This window comes from Drosophila melanogaster, chromosome X, assembly GCF_000001215.4.
Source record: "Drosophila melanogaster chromosome X".
Classification (NCBI taxonomy): domain Eukaryota; kingdom Metazoa; phylum Arthropoda; class Insecta; order Diptera; family Drosophilidae; genus Drosophila; species Drosophila melanogaster.
Window position 1 is genome coordinate 13,430,450 of NC_004354.4, and position 21,715 is coordinate 13,452,164.

At 38.3% G+C, this 21,715-nt stretch overlaps 1 protein-coding gene across 2 annotated transcripts in view, besides 1 other annotated feature; it reads left to right on the top strand.

Annotated features, from left to right (window-relative positions):
* Positions 1-157: part of a mobile genetic element that runs on past the window's edge.
* A 15,296-nt stretch (positions 158-15,453) lies between these two features.
* The window catches only part of Neto (Neuropilin and tolloid-like), an 81,380-nt gene continuing 75,118 nt past the window's right edge, over positions 15,454-21,715 (top strand). For both annotated transcript variants that reach the window (NM_001298282.1, NM_167371.2), the window contains exon 1: positions 15,454-15,828. The gene's annotated coding sequence lies outside the window, so the exon portion shown is untranslated. The remainder of the gene's footprint in view (positions 15,829-21,715) is intronic.

Sequence of the window (21,715 nt, forward strand, 5' to 3'; positions counted from 1 at the left end):
GATTAAAAATCTGTTAGTCTTAAGTAACCAAGACACATTGTAAAATAAAATAATTTAAGCAGATCAAATTAAGTTGCCGCATGGGTAACAGTGCGTTGATCAAATAATAAAAACATCATAAAAAAAAAAAAAAAAATAAAAAAAAAAAAAAAAAAAGCGTCTTAACAATGCGTCCTTCAAAACCATAGCCTACTTATAAGGGCAGGTATTAATTAGCAAACTGTTGCCGAAGTTCTTCACAGCCAGCACCAGAATGTAAAATCAAATAACGCAAATTTGTATAAGTAAAAGGACTACTAACTAACTGGCAACTATTGAAACTTCAACCTGTTACTAACTGTGGCAAAAGTTAATCATCGCAGGCAAAGCCATTTAATAGACGAAAACAGCAAAGTTCTGGGCCACTTATTCAGGTAAATGCTTGGCCTATTTGGGCCCAAACAAAGGAGTGTGGAAAGTGGAAAAGTGGGAAATTCCCGAGTGCAGGCATCTACTACTACTACAATTTTCCTAAGACAGACACTAAGGCACAGGAATGAAGTCGGCCATTTTCCACAGCACAAACTTTCAACCAAACTCAAACGGGGCTCCTGTTTGTGTGTGTGTGTGTGTGTGTGCGATGGTGTTAGTGTTTGTTTGTGCATCATTTCGGTGTACAAATACATCAAAGTTTCAGTTTTAAACCTATCAATTTAGTTTGCTCTCCTAATCCGCCCGTTGAGATCAATTAGTGTGGCAAAAGGAAAAGCGCACGAACTTAACACTTTTACTTCTACTTACACTTACACACTCACTCACACTCACTCTAATAACTTTTCCACGTCGACCCCGAAAAGTTTCCACTTCCAGTTTGAACTTTTTCGTGCCCGAAAATTTGAGTATTTCTCATTGTTGTTGACGAAAAGTGTCTGACAAACGTGACAGGACAACAAGAAGACGGTGACATTGATATGAAAAGTGAACATTTTCGAGCGAAATTCTCCCATCCAGCCTGATTAGATTGATCGCAATTTAATTAATGAGTTCCTAGCTTGAAGCTTATACCTTCCCACTTACTGGAAAATTAATTGAGTTGCTACAATAATATCGAATCGTATAAATCCCAGCTAAGAATCAGCTTTCAAGAATCATGCTTTTTAGAAAATAGTACATTATTTTTATTTCCTAGTTACCTACATATATTAACTAGTATATTTACTAAACGTAGAGCAGATTCCAAGTTGATGTGCAAACATTCAGCAACCACTAATCAGCTGAGCTAAAAATACTTTTGTATTCGATTGTCCCAGCCTTTCATTGCGAATGACTTCTGGTAATTTTCCTATTTTGGGACCACAATTAACTCAAGTGAAAAGCGGGTGAAAAGAGATGGGAAATCGTCTGGGGTTGCAGACAAATGACTTAATTACTTTTTCAAGTCGGTTAATTAGTTTCGGCCAAGAGCCAACCAAATGGAACTGGTCAACGAACGATGACAGAAGTACGGACCTGCAAATGTCCAAGAGCAAAGTAAAAACGAGCCAGAAAGTTAAACATAAATTACAAGACATTGAAGTGGCCTGCATTGAGCTCGCAGAAGCCAAAAAAAAAAAAAAAAGACAATATCGAAATGGGGATAAAACATTTATTGATGCTGTTAACACTATTAGAAGCTTATGCTCTTACCAATTTATTTGGTGTCGTTTGTCCGAAGACAATCCATAAAACTGAACTCGCTGACAGTGGGCTCTAATCTGAATTTAAATTGCAATTCTTTGCGGATCTTTGGTAATCCCCTATGGCGTTCTGCAAATTTCATTCGTGCGACAATTAATTTACTTCAATTCAATTTGTTTAATTCATTTTACACTAAGTGCTTCTCGCTCGAACATGAATTATTAAGCTTATTTCGCTGTTTGTCTGTTTTAATGTGGGGAATGTGCGAACAAATTTCATTGTTCAAATGTCGGTAGTTTTTCCAATCAAATTTACACGCTGCGCATAAAATTCCATTGTTGACCATTGTGCGGAGAATCAAGCAAAAAAAAAAAAAAAAAAAAAACGAACGTGAAATACAATTTATACATAAATTAATGGACTATCGGGGGGCGTGGCTCAGCCTTGAATTTAATGCCGAGCAGTGGGTGCGGTTCGTTTGCCATTGCCCTGCTTATTTTTTGCTGCTGAATTTTCCCTTATTTTCCTTCGATTGTTTTTCCGCATTAACGCGCTCCTCTGCAGCTCTTGAATTGAAATGGCCCGGAGTGATTGAAAACAACTGATAGTATCCTGTAGTTCCTATTTAAATAGTACTATAAACTGCAGGAGAATAACAGCGACTATTTGAACTGAAAAGGTAAGTTACCTCTCATCATGATATATATTTCTTAAAACCACAAACTAGCAGGCAGAATCAAAATGAAAAACTAAATATCATACAAGCTGTAATATTAATCGCTGTAATAATGAACATTTACTTGCAAGTAATGGGTACTTTATAGTCGACTATTTGACCCTGGGTGCTTTATGCAGGCATTGCGTGTTTTATGCGACTATTAAATGGCCATGGAGCGGGACTCAGATCACTTCGGCTCAGTTCAGTTCAGGTCGGGCTGAAATTAATTGCTTGCTATCTTCAAATTACTCATACGACCCGTCGGCCCGCTCGCTTTTGTTCACCTGCTTACGGCGAGCAACTCCCGTTGGCCTGTGTCATTTACATTAACCGTTTCAGTTACGGCCCAAGCTCCTTTCGGCAAGTCCTTTTGGAGATCCTGCCGGAAGCGAGTGCTCGTAAATTACCTGAATAATGCAAAATAACAATATTTACCCCATTGTTCTTGGCCCCTTCGTAGGTGTTTCTTTTCTGAAGGAGATAATCTGCTCAGGTTTAAATGGAATTTTAATTATTTTAAGCAACCGAAGAACTTCACTTCCTTTTGCTTTTGCCAGCGCTGAATAGTTGTGCTCAGCAGATGTAGCGGATGTAATTAAACGTGAGAAATGTTGGATTTAAGGCAATTAATCGGGTTTCATTAGCATTATTATTTTTCACATAACATATAAAGAAATTGAAGCTTATGACATAGAAATTATAGATTATATATCATTATAGAAAATGAAAATGTTTCCTTAACTGTTTTTTTTGTGAAACCTAAAACCCTTACATTTCGAAATCACTTCTCTATTTGCAACTATGCTTCGCACAAAGCGAACAAATTCAATTAATTTAATTCACAGTGGGCTTATGATTAAAACAATGATCCGTGGTTGCGATGGATTGTGAATCTGTTGGAAATAAACAAATGTATATGGGTCTGTGTATATTCTACAACTGGGCACATCGATAAATGATGATGTTCATTATGTGCGGCGCGTCTTTTGCGATTTAATTAAAGCCTGATGGCGAAAAGGTGTGAGTTGGGAACCGGAGGCACTGGAGATTGGAGGTGACTGCTTGGCATGTCGAACACGGGGACCATGGATGGCTAGAGGGGGTGCGGGGAAGATGGCATCATCGACGAATCATCGATGAATTGGCGTTGCCATTTAATAGCCGATGATGCCGACCGATTGCTGTACATCCCGCCCACTCTCGCACTGCACACGTTCCAGTTTGTTGCTGCCATCGTGCACGTAATTTCCGTTTCCGTTTCAGCGAACGGCAGCCGGTGACACGCGACAGCTGTTTGCACATACTTAACGCACACACATACGCACACACGCACTGCGAGGCGCATTCTCACATACGCACACATGCTCACATACGGACACTGAGAGAAAACTAGTTGGTTAAGAGCATAGCAAGCATAGATTTTGTGGCATTAGGTTAGCTTGATCTTAAGCCAATATATTTCAGATTCCTAAGCATTGCTTGCTACTTTTTAATCTTAAGTAATGTGTTCTAGTTTCTCTCTGTGCAGCTACGCACACTCGCACAAAGACAGACGTACATGTCCTTGGTTTGTTTGTATTTCTGTTACTATGCCATTGACTGCGAATCGGAGCGTGAAGGCCATTACAAGTCTGATTATATTGAATCAAAGATTCAATATTTAAAATTGCACGAACACAACTCAAACACACACCACACATACACCCACGCACACACACCAGCACATCAGTTCCGCTCGGAGTTAACAGTTTTTGCGGCCCCGTTTGGAATATATGCATACATACACACATTTAAATGTATACATATATTGCAAATGTTTGTCTGTGTGTCGTTTTATGAGGAATCGAGGTGGAAATGAGTCACTGAATTTGGGGGAACGGAAGTGAAGGGGATGGGGTAAGGACTTGCCAACGGAGTCAAGCGGAAAGAGCAAACAATTTTAAATTATTGTTCAAGCACAACGAAGTCAATATTAATAAGTGAACAATTTGGCAACTTCATTTCAGCACTTTATATGTGCCAAAGAATAATAAGCGTGTTGGGTACGAAAATAAATAAGTCAGGAGTTTCTCTTGATATAAAAACCGTGAGGTTGTACATTGTGTTAATTTATTTTCATGGACAAATATTTCAGTACTTTTGTAAAATATGACTATGATTGTTATTAAAGTAGTGACTATTATGTGACATACATAAAATCTGTCTTTGTAAAAAGATAAACGTAAAATATTCTGATTGCAGCTGGGAAAGTGTGTTTTAGCAGAATATTGCATGACAAAGTGAAGAGCTTAAAGTATACTACAATATTATATTTCTAATTATATAACACAATTTGGCAAATAATGAAGTAAAGAAAAAAGAAATAATTATATTTGAAATATCGTGCCCATGTCCTGCCATCACCATTCCCAATAAAATGGATTTGCTGAAACAAACAGTGGGGATATCCTTTTTCACCCACGGGGTGCCAACGAGAGTTTTCCCTTTTTTCGTCAACCATTATGAAATGAACAAACGAGGATTTTCCGCACTTAATTGTTATCTTTGCATAAGCATGAAACAAAACAATTGCCATTTAATCGCAATGAAAGCGAACTTTTCGGGTCCTTTCAGCAGGGAAATTTAATTACACAACCACTCGCTGCCGCCGCGCAAAGAAAGTGGGTGAAAGTGTGAGGGAAAGTGCTAAGCAATAGGGATAATCCGAAAGGCTTCGCAAGCAGCTCGCCTCGGCTTAGCACGCCAAACATTGTCAGCCAAAGGCATGACTGAGTTTTCCCGCCGCCACACGATTTTCCCGCCGATGTAATTACACATGTGTGCGAGCGGGAGAGATTATTATTATTGTGAATGTTATTTTTATTTGCCGTCAACCGCAAACTCATCCAAGTGAAATTGAAGCAAAAACAAGGGTTAACATCTTAAGGCGGCGCATTGTGGCTGCCTTGCAAAATGATGACAACGCTCGAACCTGCCCAACTTCCCACCTTTCCACACAAACCCTCAATTTTCCGCCGTTCTAAATTTTCCTTTTTTGTCAGCACCGAAAAAAAAAACATTTCAACTGCAATTGCATACTTCAATACTTGCACTTTCAATTTAACAATAGCTTGCTTAATCAGTAGTTATCATATGCATTTAATTAAATTAAATTAAATTATATATGTAAGCTAATTTCTTCAGGATTATCTGTATAATCAGAAACAGCATACGTTTTTCGCTCACTGCACTTGCCGCACTTCCATTTGGCTTGGCTCACACTGCTCCTTTTGTTGCCGCATTTTGCATTTGCGCTTTAATTGTTTGCTTGTTTATTTAGCCTGCCACCTGGCTGCCTGCAGATTAGCACAAAGATTTGATGAGCACACGCTGGGCGGAAAAAACAGCAGGATTCGGTGGCACAAAGGACATGCGGGACGGAGGATGGAGGAGAGTTTCTAGAAATATTGCGCCAGCAAAAATAATTCACTGCAATTATATGGAAATGCTGGGAGTTGCTTTACCAATTCGAGTGTTTGTTATGCTGTTTAACTACCCGTAGAAATGCGAAAGTTTCAACTGACCGACATTTTGGGTATCCTATTTGGGAATCCAATAAAGCTTTTAATCATAAAGTAAGTAGGCAAGTAGATTAACTAAATTGCTTAAACTAATATAATATTAAATATTCCTTTGTTTCAAATGGGATAGCAAATTGTAAGGAGCTAGATGCAAAAGGGTTGTATTCGAAATTGATTTATGTTTTATTTGGCAAATTCTAAATGTAATCCCCTATCACATACCCTGGGATAACATCGGATAAGCTGGGCGCATTCATAAACCTTTTTACTTCTCGTTTTTTTTTTTTTTGGCAATTCCGTGTAATTGAAAAGCGCTGAGCGGCTGGGAATTCTGCACTGCTCAAGTTAGAAAAGGAGAGGGTTGGGGCAAAGTGAAAGGGGGCGCAGGAGAAAGCGGCTAAGGAAAGTGAGGGAAAGTAAGAAAGCAAAGCGGAGCAAAGTTTACTTATCATGGCAATGCCGCCATATCCGTCTGGTAATCGAAATTCGCAAAAAGGGATATAGGGATGTGTGCTTACACAGCCACAAAAATATGCACTGCAAAAAACTTGGTCCAATTGTGGGCGGTCATCATATATATCATCATAATCCAAAGTAATTTCTATATCATTTTTTTTTTCAAGCCTGGAAAGATATATTGAAAAAAAAAAAACTCAATAACAGCCTTCTTTCTCTCAGTGCACACATTACTGCACACGTGTGCGTGCGTTTAGCAGGTGTTTTTGGCCTCTGCTGTTCTGCTTCGCCTGAAATATTCATTTGCATCTGAGGAAATTGTTTTGGTTTCAGCTTTGCCGCCTCTTCTTCTCAGCTCATTGAGATTTTCTGGCCATTGTGCGCCGAATGATGCCATAGGTTTTTCCATTCTTTGCTTCATTTCGGTTTTGTTGTTGAAAAATGTAGCTGAAAAGTGAAAATCATGGGCAGCAGTTTAACCAATTTCAGGAAGCATTCAGGATTCCGCAAAACATTCCTCAGAGGCTCAGGCGCCACTTTCAGTTTGGTAAGTGGGAAGTTGGGTGGTGGGTTATTTTGTGTGGTTTGAATTTCTGGTTTCGGCCCTGGCCACATTCCCATTCCGCCATAATTGGCCAATTGTCGGTGTCATTAACATGCCTGTCATTATTGGCAATGTCCCAGACTGCGCCGCTTTGGGGCTGTGTGACTTTGTGCGGAATGGGTCCGCAATCTCCTGAATATTTCATCAGCCCTCCTGACAGCAGCCGAGTGTCGCCGACAATGACAACGTTAAACATCAAATACAACACACAAAAGGTGTTTAAAAATTAAATTAAAGTTAAAAGCTCACAAAATAATGAAATGAGCGAAATGAGCAAAGTACTCACACAAAGTGGTTAAAACATGGCTGTGTCAGTGTGGCAACAACAAATGGCGATTACAGTGGTCACAATGGGCACTGTGCGAAAAAGGATTGCAATTACATACCTCAAATAGCCATGTATTACATTTAAGAACTGTGCTCAACAAAGATAGTTTTTCCGAATGAAAAGCATAAAAGAAAACATTTATGTATATATGCTGGAATTTGAAATGCTGAAATGTATTTGAATCAAAATAATTTTCACAAGTCCGAAACATATTTTTCCAAATTTGTAAGCGTTGATCTATAGTTCTGCATTTATTTATATTTTTCTTGAGTGCAGCAGGAAGGACAACAAGCAAAAAACACATCAAATGGCAACGCTCGGTGGCAACAATAAAATCGCGGTGACAATTCAATTAAAATATTTCTGCATAAATTTTCAACGCTTGCAAAAAGCCGCTTGAGTAGCCGCAAAAGCATGAAAAGCCTGTGGGCGTAAAGCTCATGGGGGTGGTGGTGGTGGTGAAAACCGCCCACACTGCCAACCATCCCCAGTGAGTGAGAGCGAAACAAACAATCAAACCGCAACCCATATCGGGGTAGGAAGTGAATGATTGAATGACAATTGCATTTGCTCGCTTGTTCGGCCAATTCCTTCGTTTCCTTTTTATATTTATTTTTTTTTTTCGGTTGATTCCCTTGACCAGTTTATGCGGTGCAAAGTTCACACAAAATGGGAATAAAGTGAATAAAGTTGGCAAAGCCCTCGGGTCGGCGGAAGTGAGTTGCAAGCAATTAACGCTCAATTGGCAGCAAACCGCACCTGCAAGGTTTCATCTTCGCACGTTTTTCAACGGAAGTCCTGCAGATTGGCGAAAAGTGACGAAAACGGTAAGGGATATAAGCGTATAATAATGCGGTTAGTTTCGAAAAGCGCTTTTTATGTGCGTACATATGCATATTTTAGTCAACACCCAAGCACTTACTGCTGTTGAGCCAAAATAATCCTTATACTCGAGTGCCCAAAAAAGTATGCTACAATTTCTGTCTTCCTAGATCGCGCAACTCAGAGAAAGAGAGTGCACCAAAAGAGAGGTGAAACGAATTGCTGCAGAGAAATTGAAGCAAATTGGAGCAAGACGATCAGCAGGTGAGCTCCCCAACTCGGCCAATACAGGTGAGTACTCTGTGTGTGTGTGTGTGTGGTATGGTGATGGTGATGGATGGGGGGTGTATTGTCAAGTGGTCAAGTGCTCAAGTGCTCGCTGGCCTTAAGCTCGTTGACAAATTTTCCAGAGCAGCATATCCGGCGTCGGAAAAACGCATCGTCGCAAAAATGCATGCTTTATTGTCGCTGTCTGGCGATGCGTACATAGAAATGATAACAATAAAATATCGCCGAAAAAAAAAACACGTACAAATTTTCGCCCGCAAGTTGTCCGCACACTATCCTGTCGCAAGTTCCGTTCTACATATACACACGTACATCTGTGTGCGGTTGTGTGTGTGTTTTGCATCCTGTTCGTCCTTGCTGCTCGTTCGCATTTCCAGCGACAACAACGAGCACCGCATTTTGCGGTTTTTCGACAATTCGTCAGACATTGTTGACACTGTGTCTGAAGTCTGATGTCTGATGTCTGAGCAGGTTCGTTGTCGTTGTCGACCGATGCGGTTGCTTGGATTGTCCGCTACACGTTTCCTCCTCAGTTACTTTGGATTTGTTTTCCCAATACCCTGTAATCCATCCAAGTTGCTAGGGTATGCACCGCACAGTGTACTGTTCAAACTTTACCAAAAACTACAAAACAACTTAAAAGTACTTCAAATATATGTGCATTTCTATTTAAATATGATGAATTATTATTATTCCGCATATTTAATGATTTAAAGTACAATTTATTTAGGCAGTTTCATTCCATTAACGTTTTCGAATGTTCTAATTAATTATGGTTCCTATAATGTAGCAATAATTTCCCATTAATTGTTGGCACATTTGATTTGATTCATTCATTTATTGAATATAAGAAATAGCAATAAAACAATATACCAATTTAATTGAGGCAATCTAAAGTAAACTCTATTGTTTGTTTGCACCATATCCACATATCTCTTGTTTAGAATTTGGTGTAACTTGTGCCGGCTATACTTTAGTTTCAAAAACCCCACTGTGCGTGGTGAAGTGAATTTTTCGTAGCAGTTTGTAGCATCTGCAGGAGAAGCAAAAACACAAAACCACAGGTGAGATTTGTTCAGTTTATTTATTTCATTTGAGTTGATATTTTCCCTTGGCTTTTGCGAAATTCGGCTGGCATTTGGCAATTAGATTTATTGCCGGTCGGAATAGTTTCGAGTTCGAAGTTAAAATAAAAAAATAATGATAATAATAAAATGGGGAAAAAGAGGTTTTGGTTTACGTTTAGTTTCCGCTCTGAAACGCTTTTCTAAATATTAATTGGTAAATTGGGTGCCGGTGAGTTTTTGGTGATTTGTTGATCATGTTACCGCCACCTAAACCAAATGACAAAATTGCCATGACATAATGATAAAGTTCTTAAAAACGGAATGCATAACAAAACAGATTTAAGCAGATGTTGCTGTTGTGTGTTCATAAATTTTGAAATGTGCATGGAAAAATGTCCATTTTTATGCTATTCGCTTGCTAATCCTGCTTTTCGTTTCGCCAAATCCCCTGTAAAACAACTTTTGTTTCGCGCCACTCTCTCCCGTTATTGTTTACAATTTTCCCTCTGTTCTATATATATGTATACATATATATATATATATATATTGTATATATTTTTGTGTTTGTTTGGGTGCAGTTCCGGTTACTTTTTGTTACCATTTTGGCTCACCTGCTCATGTTGGCGGCGGTGTGTAAGCCCTTTGTAAGTCGCTTCATTTTGCTTTTGTCGCTGCTCTCCCGCCGTTTAACCCTCATTCCGCCCACAACACACCAATCCCCCTCGAACCCATCCAACCGAGTGCAGGACACATGGCAAAGTCCTTGCCGCTGAGCACCTTTCGCAGACATGTTTTATGCCACCTGCTGCCGCTGCGGTTCCAAACACCGTGTTGTCCACTGTCTGTTGCTTGTTTTCTGTTTTCTGTTGTCTGTTGCTTTCGGGATCTCGTTCTGGTTCTGGTTTTGGTTTGGTTTTGGTCACTGGCTTAAAATGGTTATGTCCTTTTTTTTTTTTTTGATGTTCACAGCTCGGGTCGTTATGAATTTTTCAATTTTCTGCCATTTTTGTTGCCCCAAAATGTGGCTGTTGCCAGTTGTTGCTATCGTTGCAAGTTGCTATTGCTTTTGCCGCTGTTAACTTTGTTATGGTCGCTGATGTTGCCCTTGCAGTTGTTCGTTTGCAGTTGCAATTGCAGCATTTGCTGCTGCATTTGATGTTGCTCTTGGCACCAATGTTGCAACTGTTGCTCCCGCTTTCGTTTAGGCCGAGGTTGCTGGTGTGGCAGCTGTTGCGCTGCCACAAGTTTACATTCATTTCCACATTCAATAAATTTCGTTGCCAGACAGCAAGGAATCCATCCATCGCTTTTGGCATATTTGCTATTTGCTTTAATCGAATTCAGCATACAACTTAAATGCTTTTCAAACTTGCTCAAAATTTAAAACCGACTTTGATGTTAAATTGATGCACATTCTACTTGTTTTTGATTCGTTGGTTTATTTTGCTCAAATCCAATGGCTTTTTGCTGCTGCGACTGCTGCTCTTGCTGTTGTTTTTCCAGTGCAACTGATGGCTGTGTTATCGCTGATGTTGCTGCTCATATTGTAGCTGCAATTCGCTTTGCTGTTGGACACACTGGTTTTACAATTGCCGCCGTGCAACAGCATTTTCAGGTGTTTAATAGTTGTCGAGTTCATTTGCAATATGCCAGCCGGATGGGGAAATGGTTGGCGGTGGGCGGGTGCATTAGGGGCGTGGCGGGCGGCAAGCCAAGTGAATAATTGGAAATTCAGGACGGGAGCTGGCATTGTTTCTTTAATAGGCCGCTGGCCATGTGGCTGCGCGGTTCACCAGCTCATCAATGCACTGCAAGAAAATAATGTTACAAAAGTAATAAATCGAAAGTAAGTTGTATGTAGCAACGGATATGATATAATAATCACTTAGTAATTAATACGAAAGTATAAGCTTAATTAAGTTTTACACATATGTCGTTTACCTCTTCTATGTTTATGCAATATATACTCAGCCATTTTGATGCGCTTTTTTTCCAGTGTACTTGTATCTCGAATTCCTGGCTGCCCTGTTTGAATTGCCATCGACAGGTGCCCATTGCATTCATTGCACAGCTTTCCGTAAAGCAGTCATTGTCCTGAATGTGCTAAGGAGTGTGTAATGGCGTGTGTGTGTGTGTGTGTGTGTGTGTGTGTATGCGTGTCTGTGTGTGGGCAGGATTGCAGTCAGTATTGTCCTTTTTCGGCTTTGCGGCCTTCGTTTTTCATCCGACAAACTTTTGCATAGGATAGACCGAGTCGAGTTTACCAATTATCAAAAATATAATTTTAATTATACATTCTGAATTTGTGTGGATCCATGAAATTGGAAACTTTCTTCGCCCCGAGAGAATTTCCCTTTAAATAAGAAAAACTTTCGCCGGCTAAATCGTTGCAAAATTTTTGTTTGTTTGTTTGCCTAGCTTCGATTGAAGCCAGTGAGTGATTCAATCGGTTTGTGGACTTTGGAGTACTTAAATTCTTATAGAAAACTTGCTAACAGCCATGGAGCTTGTGACATTGATACTGAGTGACTTTTACCATGTCTACAATTAAATTACAAATTGGTGTAATAATGGAATTGAAATCGGTTGAATGAGAAATATTAAAATTTCTGCGAATTATTGAATTTCTACAAGATAATTATAGTATGTAAATGTTGTATGAACAAGCCAGAATAATGCGTTTATCTCAACTTCACATAACTATAGTATATGGTAACATTTATTACTCATGGCAATTCACATTCAAGACGTAACGTACCACATGGACTATGAACTAATTGATCTTTCGATTTGTTAAGTACATCATGTTCATAATTCATGTAAAAGGCAACAGTGCCATAAATTGGCAAAATCAAATGGGATGTAGCAAATTTAAGTGCAAATATTAAAACAAAGAGCATGGAGGAAACCATCGACCCCATAAATACAATCTTGGAATCTGGCAAATATACTCGTTTATCGCCATGGATATGTGTGCAGACACCCACAATTATTATGGACTATGGAACGAGTTATATACTTGGATATCATTGGGCTTGGGCTTGCATAACTATGGACCAACTCGTTGATTATGTAATTAAGGCCTTTGAGTTTGTTTGTGCTCGGGCTATTGCGTTTACATTTGCGTTTCCCAGTGTCCCAGTTGATCCTTGGAGACGTCTGATTAATAATTGCAGTGGTCGATTGACACTTAATAGCGTTGATTGCGAATAAATTTGCGGGCCAGGCGGGCAAGTGAAATTCTTTTGCAAGCAACGTGTCCTTTGGGTGCGGTTCCTGGGACCTTACGCATATCCTTGTTATTACGGTCATGACTCGTACATTGCTGCTAATCACACTCGAAGGCATTACACACATTGGATTCGAAAGGCAAATAATAACGCACAGAAGTTGGGGCGGGTGAGTGGGTGGCAAATACTGGGCCAAATTATTCCTTACTGAGGCAACAGGCAGCTGCTGCCGGTATTGTTGTTGTTCCTTCTGTGGGTGTCGCTGTGTGTGTGTGTGTGTGTGTGTGTGTGTGTGTGTGTGTGGGTGTTGGTGCTACACTTGTTCGCCTGTTCTTGTTCGCATCTTACTCATTTGGTTGTAACTCTGGCAACCTTTGACCGCCTTTCGCTGTTGTTGTTGCTGCCCTGTGGCCTGTGGAAGCGGCAAAATAGCAAAATAGAACAGCAAATTGAAGCAAAGGAACGTCTCGACCCCGCGTCCCTTCCATCCAGCGCATCCTGCCCATCCTACCCATATCCTGTGGCCTCGCACAATGCGGCTTTTGGTCTCAGTTGTCCTAGGTCCTTCTCCTTTCAGCTTTCTCCATTCTCCATTCTCCGTTGCCCTTAGTCCCAGATCCTGCTGCAAAAACGCAGCCATGGCGCTGCTTTTTGTCCCTTTGCTTCGCAGGCAACACTTTTTTACGCTGGAATTTCAAGCTGGCAGACTCAAAGGATACTCTTTGGTTAAGGTTAATTGGGTATTAATGTGATTACATCGATTTTAAGTCACAGCTGACGGCTTGTTATAGTTTGCATTCGAAACATCAGTTTATTTTATATTATTTTGCAAACGTGCTAAGCTTGGGAGAGGTAATGAAAATAATGACAACTTCTCTTTTGGTTTGCCTTTCGTTTAAAACTTAATCAGGTTATCAAGTAAGCGTAACTACAACCTACAATTGGAAATTTTATATGTTTTTGCAATAATAAACATCAGATTGTTGGTTATACTTTAAGGTTTCCATCAGCTTAATAATCAATTTAATTTAAGCAGCTCGAGCAATGACATAGATTTTAAAATTGGTTAATTTGAGAGAGTATTAGATGATAGGCTTCTACTTTTATTTGAGGTGTTTAACGCGTTCTGTCATAGCAACGCTTCGAAAGCTAATATAAAGGCAATTAAGAGTGTCTGGAGAAACTTCACGTAATCTGCGGGATCTCAAGTTATTAAAAATATGTTGTAATGAAGGGAATGTAGTTTTTAAGAGACCACAGAAGTCGTTTTTTTTTTTTATTTCGCACACATTTCGTACAATGTATGCAAACGAATCGCAAAGGAAATATCAAATCGCTTGAGGCTTTAAGAAAACCACATTCACAACAGTTTCCACAGTCTGTGATCCAGGCATGTCATTTGACATTTCACCAAAAAAAAAAAAACGAAAAAAAAGAAGAGAATAACAACAAAAACACAAAGAAAGCAAAATATAACCAAAGCAAATAAAATAAAATATTTTGCGAAGAAGCCGAACAAAAAATGAAGACAGACTTTGTTGTCCTTGTCAGCGTGGCTACAACTTCCTTGGCCCAGGACGACGTCGGAAGTGCCAGCGGAAATGAGTAAAAAACCTACAACTCACTCAAAATTCCCGCTCACTCCCATCTCACTCGCACTCGAACAATGGGAAATTCCGTTTCGAGTGAAATTTTGTGCCACAAACGAACGCACTTCGGCTGCTTTCGGCCATCGCCTCGTATTCCCACTCACTCGACATTGAGCGTTTGTGGAGCATCCTCAGAGATGCCAAATATTTTGGGGGGGAAAAAAAGCTGAAAATAATTATTTTCCAATTTCTTAAGGTTCGCATGAAACCCGTATACTTGCATCATTGTTTAACGTTTTGGTGAAATGTTGTGATAAAATGAGTTTAAGTTTTAAAATAAATCGCACTATTTTTTGGCTCTTTACCATATCAAAATGTATATACTAAAATGAGCTTGAAAGTGGGCGGCGAAAATATGTTGATGTTAAGAAATGCATCTGGATATCGAGCAGACGTTTCCCATAATTTATTTTTATTAAGTTTTTATTTCTTAATCTCTATAGAAAAGCAAGATATTATAGATCACTGTCAGTTTTCATATTCACATCCGTAAATCTAATAGGAAACAATTTTTGTTTAAAAGAAATAATTAAAAGCTAAGATCCGTCATAAATAGTACTGTCAATTTGAGAGGCTAGAAAAATAAGATAATACATATCAGCTTATAATTTTTAAATTTCTTTTCGGGAAATTAATTTTTAAGCGTGGGAAATGGACAAAAATTGCTAGATTCTCGCAAGTATTTTATTTTATGGTGTGATATTCTTCTAAAATTAGATATTTTTATTAATACGTATTTTTTTTTTTAACAAGTGGAATCCAATTAGTTTGTTTTATTATGTTAATGATTGTTAGTATTAAAAAAAAAACTTCTATAGATATTGGGCAAACAACTCAATCAATTTTAGGTAGTAACATAATAAAGTAATAAATACGAATACAATTCTTTTTGGTTGATAGAAAAGAATAAGACAGTGAGCGGCTGGAAAAACTAGCCAGAGTTGTCGGGAAAGCCGGCTAAGTAAGCAGCACTGGCGGGTCGACAACAGCAGTGGCAGCATCCGCCGTGGCAGCGGCAACAGTCGAGCGGCAGACTCGATGCAGCAGAGCCACAAATTCCGGCATTACGTATACGCCCAGTCTACGTCGAGTTGGCCACGTGTACGGACACGCGGCGCGGTTCGCTTTCTCCGGTGACAGCACATTCGATATTAACGTTTCACTACCAAAAAAAAAAAAACATCGCGATTGGTTGCTAATAGACAAGCACCAGAGATACGATTTTAAAATCTTAAGGTTTTGCTTTTGTTCAAAAGAAATACAAATTTTTTTGTTTGGTTGTTTGTGTGACAGTGACAGTGCCAGTGTGAAAGTGTGTGTGTGTGAAAAGCTTGCCGGCTTGAAAAATGCGCGCCAAAAATTGAGATATTTTCGCGGAGCGCAGCGGCAACAAAAACAAATAAAAACAACATTTCGCAACGCAGCCAAAGGAGGCGACAACACGCAAATAGTAATATATACATATATATATAAATTAAACATATGCACATATACATATATATATTAGATGGCAGCTTTGCAATGTAAACAAATTATATTTCCGTGTTTTCTTAAAATAACAAATCTATTTGCCGATATTTACCAATTAATTAGTGGGCTAGTGACAATATTAAGTTGCAAAGGATAACAATTATAAAATAAATACGTATACTGCTGCATTCCGCATAATAGGCAATAAATATGTTTGCGAATATATTAATCAAATCAAGGCATTATGGCTGTGGTAGCTGAATGAAATTTGCATAAATCAAGCTTCAATGATCCAGAGGGCACATTAGTCTCTTTTAGCCTGTAGTTGTAAAAGTTGTTCGGTTTTAGCCAACAAAATGGAAATGAAAAGGCAAAAAGTGGATGTGTCATAAAAATTCCTTTTGCACAGAAGGCGTCCATTATGCGGATTCTAAAGCAATATTAAAATAATCTCTAGTAATTTCCTAGTAAGTGCCCACTTAAATGAGTTTTTCTTTTTTATTAGTGCGCTTTAAGTCTTTGATTTTATTTTAATGCGTCTTGGGATATATTTATACATATTATTAATTGTTAATTTGTTCAGCAGTTTTAGATCGAATATACTTGCGATTAAACATTTCTAAACATTTTGAAAAGTGTTCGATTTTTTGTTGTTTTTATTATTTATCTCATATAAGCTACAATATATGTTGAAAGATTTCGAATGAATGTTTAATTTAAACTATTTTGTCGCATTCGTTTGGAAACTTCGACCGTATTTTCTATGTATCCCGTATAGATAAGTTTGGGGCCACTTAGCGAATTGGCGGACATATTTTTAGACATAGCCCAAATAGTAAAAAAACAAGAGCAGAACGAGTAAGCGAAGAGGGGAAAATTGTATAAAAACCAAAGACACGAACGCAGAGGCTATAGAGAATTGGTGAAAAATGAGAGAAATTCATTAATAAAAGACAGCAACAAAAACAAGAGCAAAAATTAAACGGCTGCCATCAGGCTTTCCCACTTCTCTCACCAATTTTCCCTTTCGTTTTCCCGCTTTTCCTTGTCCACGGCACAGCTGTGATCACACGAAGAGAAAGAAAAAACAGAAGAAAATTCGGAAAAAAATGAAAATAAAAATTATTACATATGCGTAATGGGTATTTTGTGTTGTTGCTGCTGTTATTGAAGAAGATTTTCCAAGCTACAACTACAACAATTCCGTTAGCGCCAACTTTGACGAAGGTTTTCCATCGGCTTTTCTTTAAATACCCTCGCGAATACGCAGTGTATGGATTAGGGATTGATGAACTATGCTATTAGGTTAAATAAAAATATACTCCGCAAAACAATAATAATCATTTGGGCTTGCAAAACTGAATGCAATCTTTATTTATTGCATTAGTAGATTGAATAAATTAATTGTTTACGGGGTATTGTGTTGGTTGTTAATTGTCCATTAACTTAATTTCCCAGTGTTTTCTCTGTTTTGTTGCCGTCTCAATGAATTCACTAGACTTCCAATCGTCCCATCTCTTTCGCATGCTGTGCAGCCATCTCTCTCTATCGGTGGCTGACAAAGTTTTGCATTATGTTCATCTCGTCTGTCGCTCTTCTATATCCCATTCCCACATATGTGGCTCAAGGCTATCTTATACACGCACTTTCAGCGCCCTCGTCGATTTCTTAGTTTTTCTTCTCATTTTCCATTCATTTTTGCTGCTCCCATTTCGGTTTTCTTAAATTTTTTCAGCATGTTGCCCTCATAAATTTGGGCGAGGCAAACAAAATTTTTGTGGTAAACTTTTATTCACGAGGGTTTTTTTTATTTTTGAAGGGAAACTTCGATGGTAATTAATGGCATGTTGACCAGCTGGTCAAATAGGGAAAAGGATTATTCCTGCCTTTTAAGGACTAAAGTAAAGGATGAGTTCTTACTCCAAAAGAAAGCTTAAATCATATTATTTTCTTCTTCTGTGTATTCTTATTTTGTTCAAGAAGAATGTATCCAGCATTCAACAATTACAAATCAATGTTTAATAGCAATATTTATTTGTACTCCGTATTTTCTGAGTGTGATTATATTGTTGTTCAGATTTTCTCCATTGATTTTAATTCAACCATTTCGTTTTTGTGATCCTTTTAATTTTCTTAGCCATGTTGTAATTTCCCTTCTAGTTTTTCCACATTGGACTCCATTTAGTTTTATCTCTCTGCAGCTGTGCTGAGATTAAATTTTGTTCAATTTTTGTAACCATTTATTTCAATAAAATTAAGCCAAAAGTTTTTACAGTTAAGCCCAAACTTCCTTTGGCGATTTCGGTTAGCTTAACTGCTTTCCGCCTCCTTTGACCACCCATTTCCTTTGTGTCCCGAGCAACAGGTCCTCTCTCATTTGCTGGGATTTCTTCTTATTTATTATTTGTGTCTGTCCACAGTGTTTTCATTTCTTTCCCCGTATTATTTTTGGCCGCAAAAAAGTCTGATCTTAAAGCCTTTTTGCATTGTGCGGCGATTTTCGCAGCAATTTCCCGTGGAATGTGAAACTAATTGCAGCTGGACTTGGGTGGTTGGAAAACGCAATGGCATACAACTAATCAGAACGGAAAAAGAGCAGAAAAGCCTGGAAATGGGCATGCGAATGGGAATGGGAATGGGCCATTTTTTTTCGGGCTGCTGGAAAAGCCAAAAGAAAAACGATTTCAATAAATGTCATAAATTTGCCCGACAACTTTACAAAAGGGGCGGAGGAAGTGGAAAAGCAAAGGAAATGGCTTTTCCACAAACCAACCCGCCGCCTCTCCCCCTGATTATCGTCTGCTTTGCTGTCGGCTTGTAATCGCTTTCATTACAGCAGAAAAAGGGAGAAAAAGAAAACTGACCAAATATAATAAAAATAAAAAAAAAAATAAAAGAAAAGAAAAGAATGAAAATCCAGACCCAGGCAGTAGCGAAATGCAAAATGCCATGAAAATGGAAAACCAACATGGCCATTTCCACAAGGAAAGAGACGGCCAGATAAAGTACTGCTTTCACTTTTTGGCTTCTACTCGTTGGCAGTAATTTATTTGATTATTTTTTTCGCATTTTTTTTATTTTTATTTATAATGATGCATTTAAACTGCTGTCCTGCAAATAATAGATCTTTCAAGAATATCTTAACCACTTTACAGCGGTTTCGTTGGGATATTTCTTATCTTTTGTGTATATGTTATTTATTTATTTATTTTTTTTTTACATTGCGGCCACTGCAGAAATTTGGGCCACAACAAAGCCAAAGATGTAAAGTGAAAAATCTCATTTATATATAGGTAAATGTTGTGTGTATCTGCACATTGTCATGGGAGCTGTCGGCTATATGACCTGATTGCGGTTGTGCCTTCAGATCTTAAGTGAAAAGTGAATGTTTCAGGAAATGAAAAACAATGGTGCACAAAATCATCAGCAATGTCGTTTTGAAATGGTATTCAAAATCCGAGGAATAGCTTAGAATGTCAAGAGCAAAATATGGAATAAAGTACTTTAGGTTTACCTAGTTCTTTGCTCCCTCAAAACTGCAGAAATAAATGTTTGAAGAACAATTGGAGAAATGATTAGATGCTATATAAAACATATTGTTTTATTTATATTTCTTTGTAATATATAGCAATATTACAGAAGTGAAATGTAATATTGATAGGATAAAAGCCCAAGGCAGCAAACTGTTATTTTGATAGCCGAAAAGTTATGATCAATTAAAGTTTTTTTTTTGCAGCAAGTTCCCCAAGGTAAATCGTTCGACAATTAATTCGACATCTGTTACGCTGGGTAGCTATGTATTTAATTTTTGGCAAATTTGCTAAATATATGCGCTCTATGATTTCATATCATGTTCGGTATTAAAATGCACTTGTTTTTCCGTACGCAAAATGGCTATTATTTGCCTGCTTTGTGTGCGCAAAAATTCGACTATGAAATTGCCAGAGTGCATTGTCAACGGAAAATAGTTGAAATTGTGTCTAATCTTTTGCGTTTTAAAACAAAATGCTATTCTCTTTGTTGTTATCAGGTGTATATATGTATATGCATGTGGGTTAAATTAGCGAGAATTACTAAACATACGGCAATATCGATGCCACACAAATGAAAATCCATTACTAAAGGTGGACAGCGCCGTCGACGGCGACTTTGACGTCAACCTTCGCAGCAAACTAAAAGAATTTGGTTCAAGTGCCAAATGAAATATTGACTAGGCAACGGAGGACTGCGAGGATGAGAAGCGGAGACTGGGAGACTTTGAGACTCTGAGAAACTGAGAATCGAAGAATCTAGGCATACATATATCGGCGCGTGTGTTACCAGCCAGCCAGTTTGCCCATGCCACCCAAATCAACCCAATAGCCGACGCATCTCGTGGATGCTCTAAAATAATAATAATACACATGGCTAATATTTATGCCTTATAGACTACACGGTAGCGGGCGGGTGTATATGTTCTATACGTTCCTCGTCATTTGCATTTAATGGTTACATAAATATAATTAAGGTGTCTGCTGCGGTTATTATTCGCAATGTTTTATGATTACTTCCAAGGCGAAGCTGATTCATCTTGGTTCTCATCTTTTGCAAAAAGAAATTATTTAAATGATGGGAGTGCTTAAATTTTAAATGGTTTAAAGTAAAATCAATCAATTGATATTATAAAAAACGCTTTAAAGATGTATACAGCTAGCTGCATGAAGTATAATTATTGCTGTTAATAAATCACATTTGTAGGCAAATATATATATTTTATATAATTTATTTTTATTTTTTATTATTATGAAGAGGGTATCAAAGTGGTCGTTTCTATGCATTTTCCAAGTTCGTCGCGTGTTCCGCCTGCGAGAGCAACGTCTGCTGCTGCTGCGCCTGGTGTTGTTGCGTCTGCTGCTGCTGCGTGATGCTGCTGCGTGATGCTGTTGCTGATGCTGTAGTTGCGACAACTACATAAACAGCTGTCATGGCCCTGCGACCGCTGCAGACTCGCCTCTGCTTTGTCGGCTCCTCAGCGTTTTGAAAGCGTTTCGCCATCTCTCTCGCACGCGCTCTCGCCGTCTCTTTTCGTCGGCCTCGTGGCGTCTGCCTCTTTCTAATAATAAATTGCCAAAGAATTCGTGCTGTTTGCCTGCAGCGGCGGCAAACATGTCTGCTTTTTCATTTTATTTTGTCTTAAAGGTGCAACATCCAAGTCATTTTTCACTTTCGCTTTTTAGCCGCACGTACATACACATATATATATGTATATGTATATGTATATGTATGTACGTATTTATGTAATTTTCCCGACCTTTGCTGTTGTTTCTGCTTTTGTTGTTAACGATAATCAGCTTTAACATAATGTGAATTTCCGAGCACTCGGGGAATTCTCGGTTGGCTATAAACTTGCATACATGGCGCATTAAAGACGCCAAGGTTATCAACGTACTCTTACAGTGTGTAACCGCTTTGTAAGCCAATTTCGAACTTTAAGAAGTTTTTGCTGAATGTTTTGGTCAAATGAAAAATGTGGCTTTTGATGGGAATTGTTTTCAGTTTAATCTTGGTTTTATTTACTTCCGAAATAAACACATGGATTTTCCTTTGGCTGAATTTCATCACAATGAAAGGGCCTTTTTGCATAAATTGCATTTCATTCATTTGTTTGTTGAATTTCGAATTTTGATTTCAGCCAACACCTTTTGTCAGAATTACTAAACTTGCATGCATTTTCACATTTGTGTTCGTTATGCATTCAAAAGCGTTTCAATTACCCAAAAAAATATATATGTGTGGGCTTTTATTAATAATTTGAATAATTGAAGAAAGTGCAATGCGGCACCTCTTGAATTTTTCTTTTAAATATTATCACTTTGATTTCCGTCCGT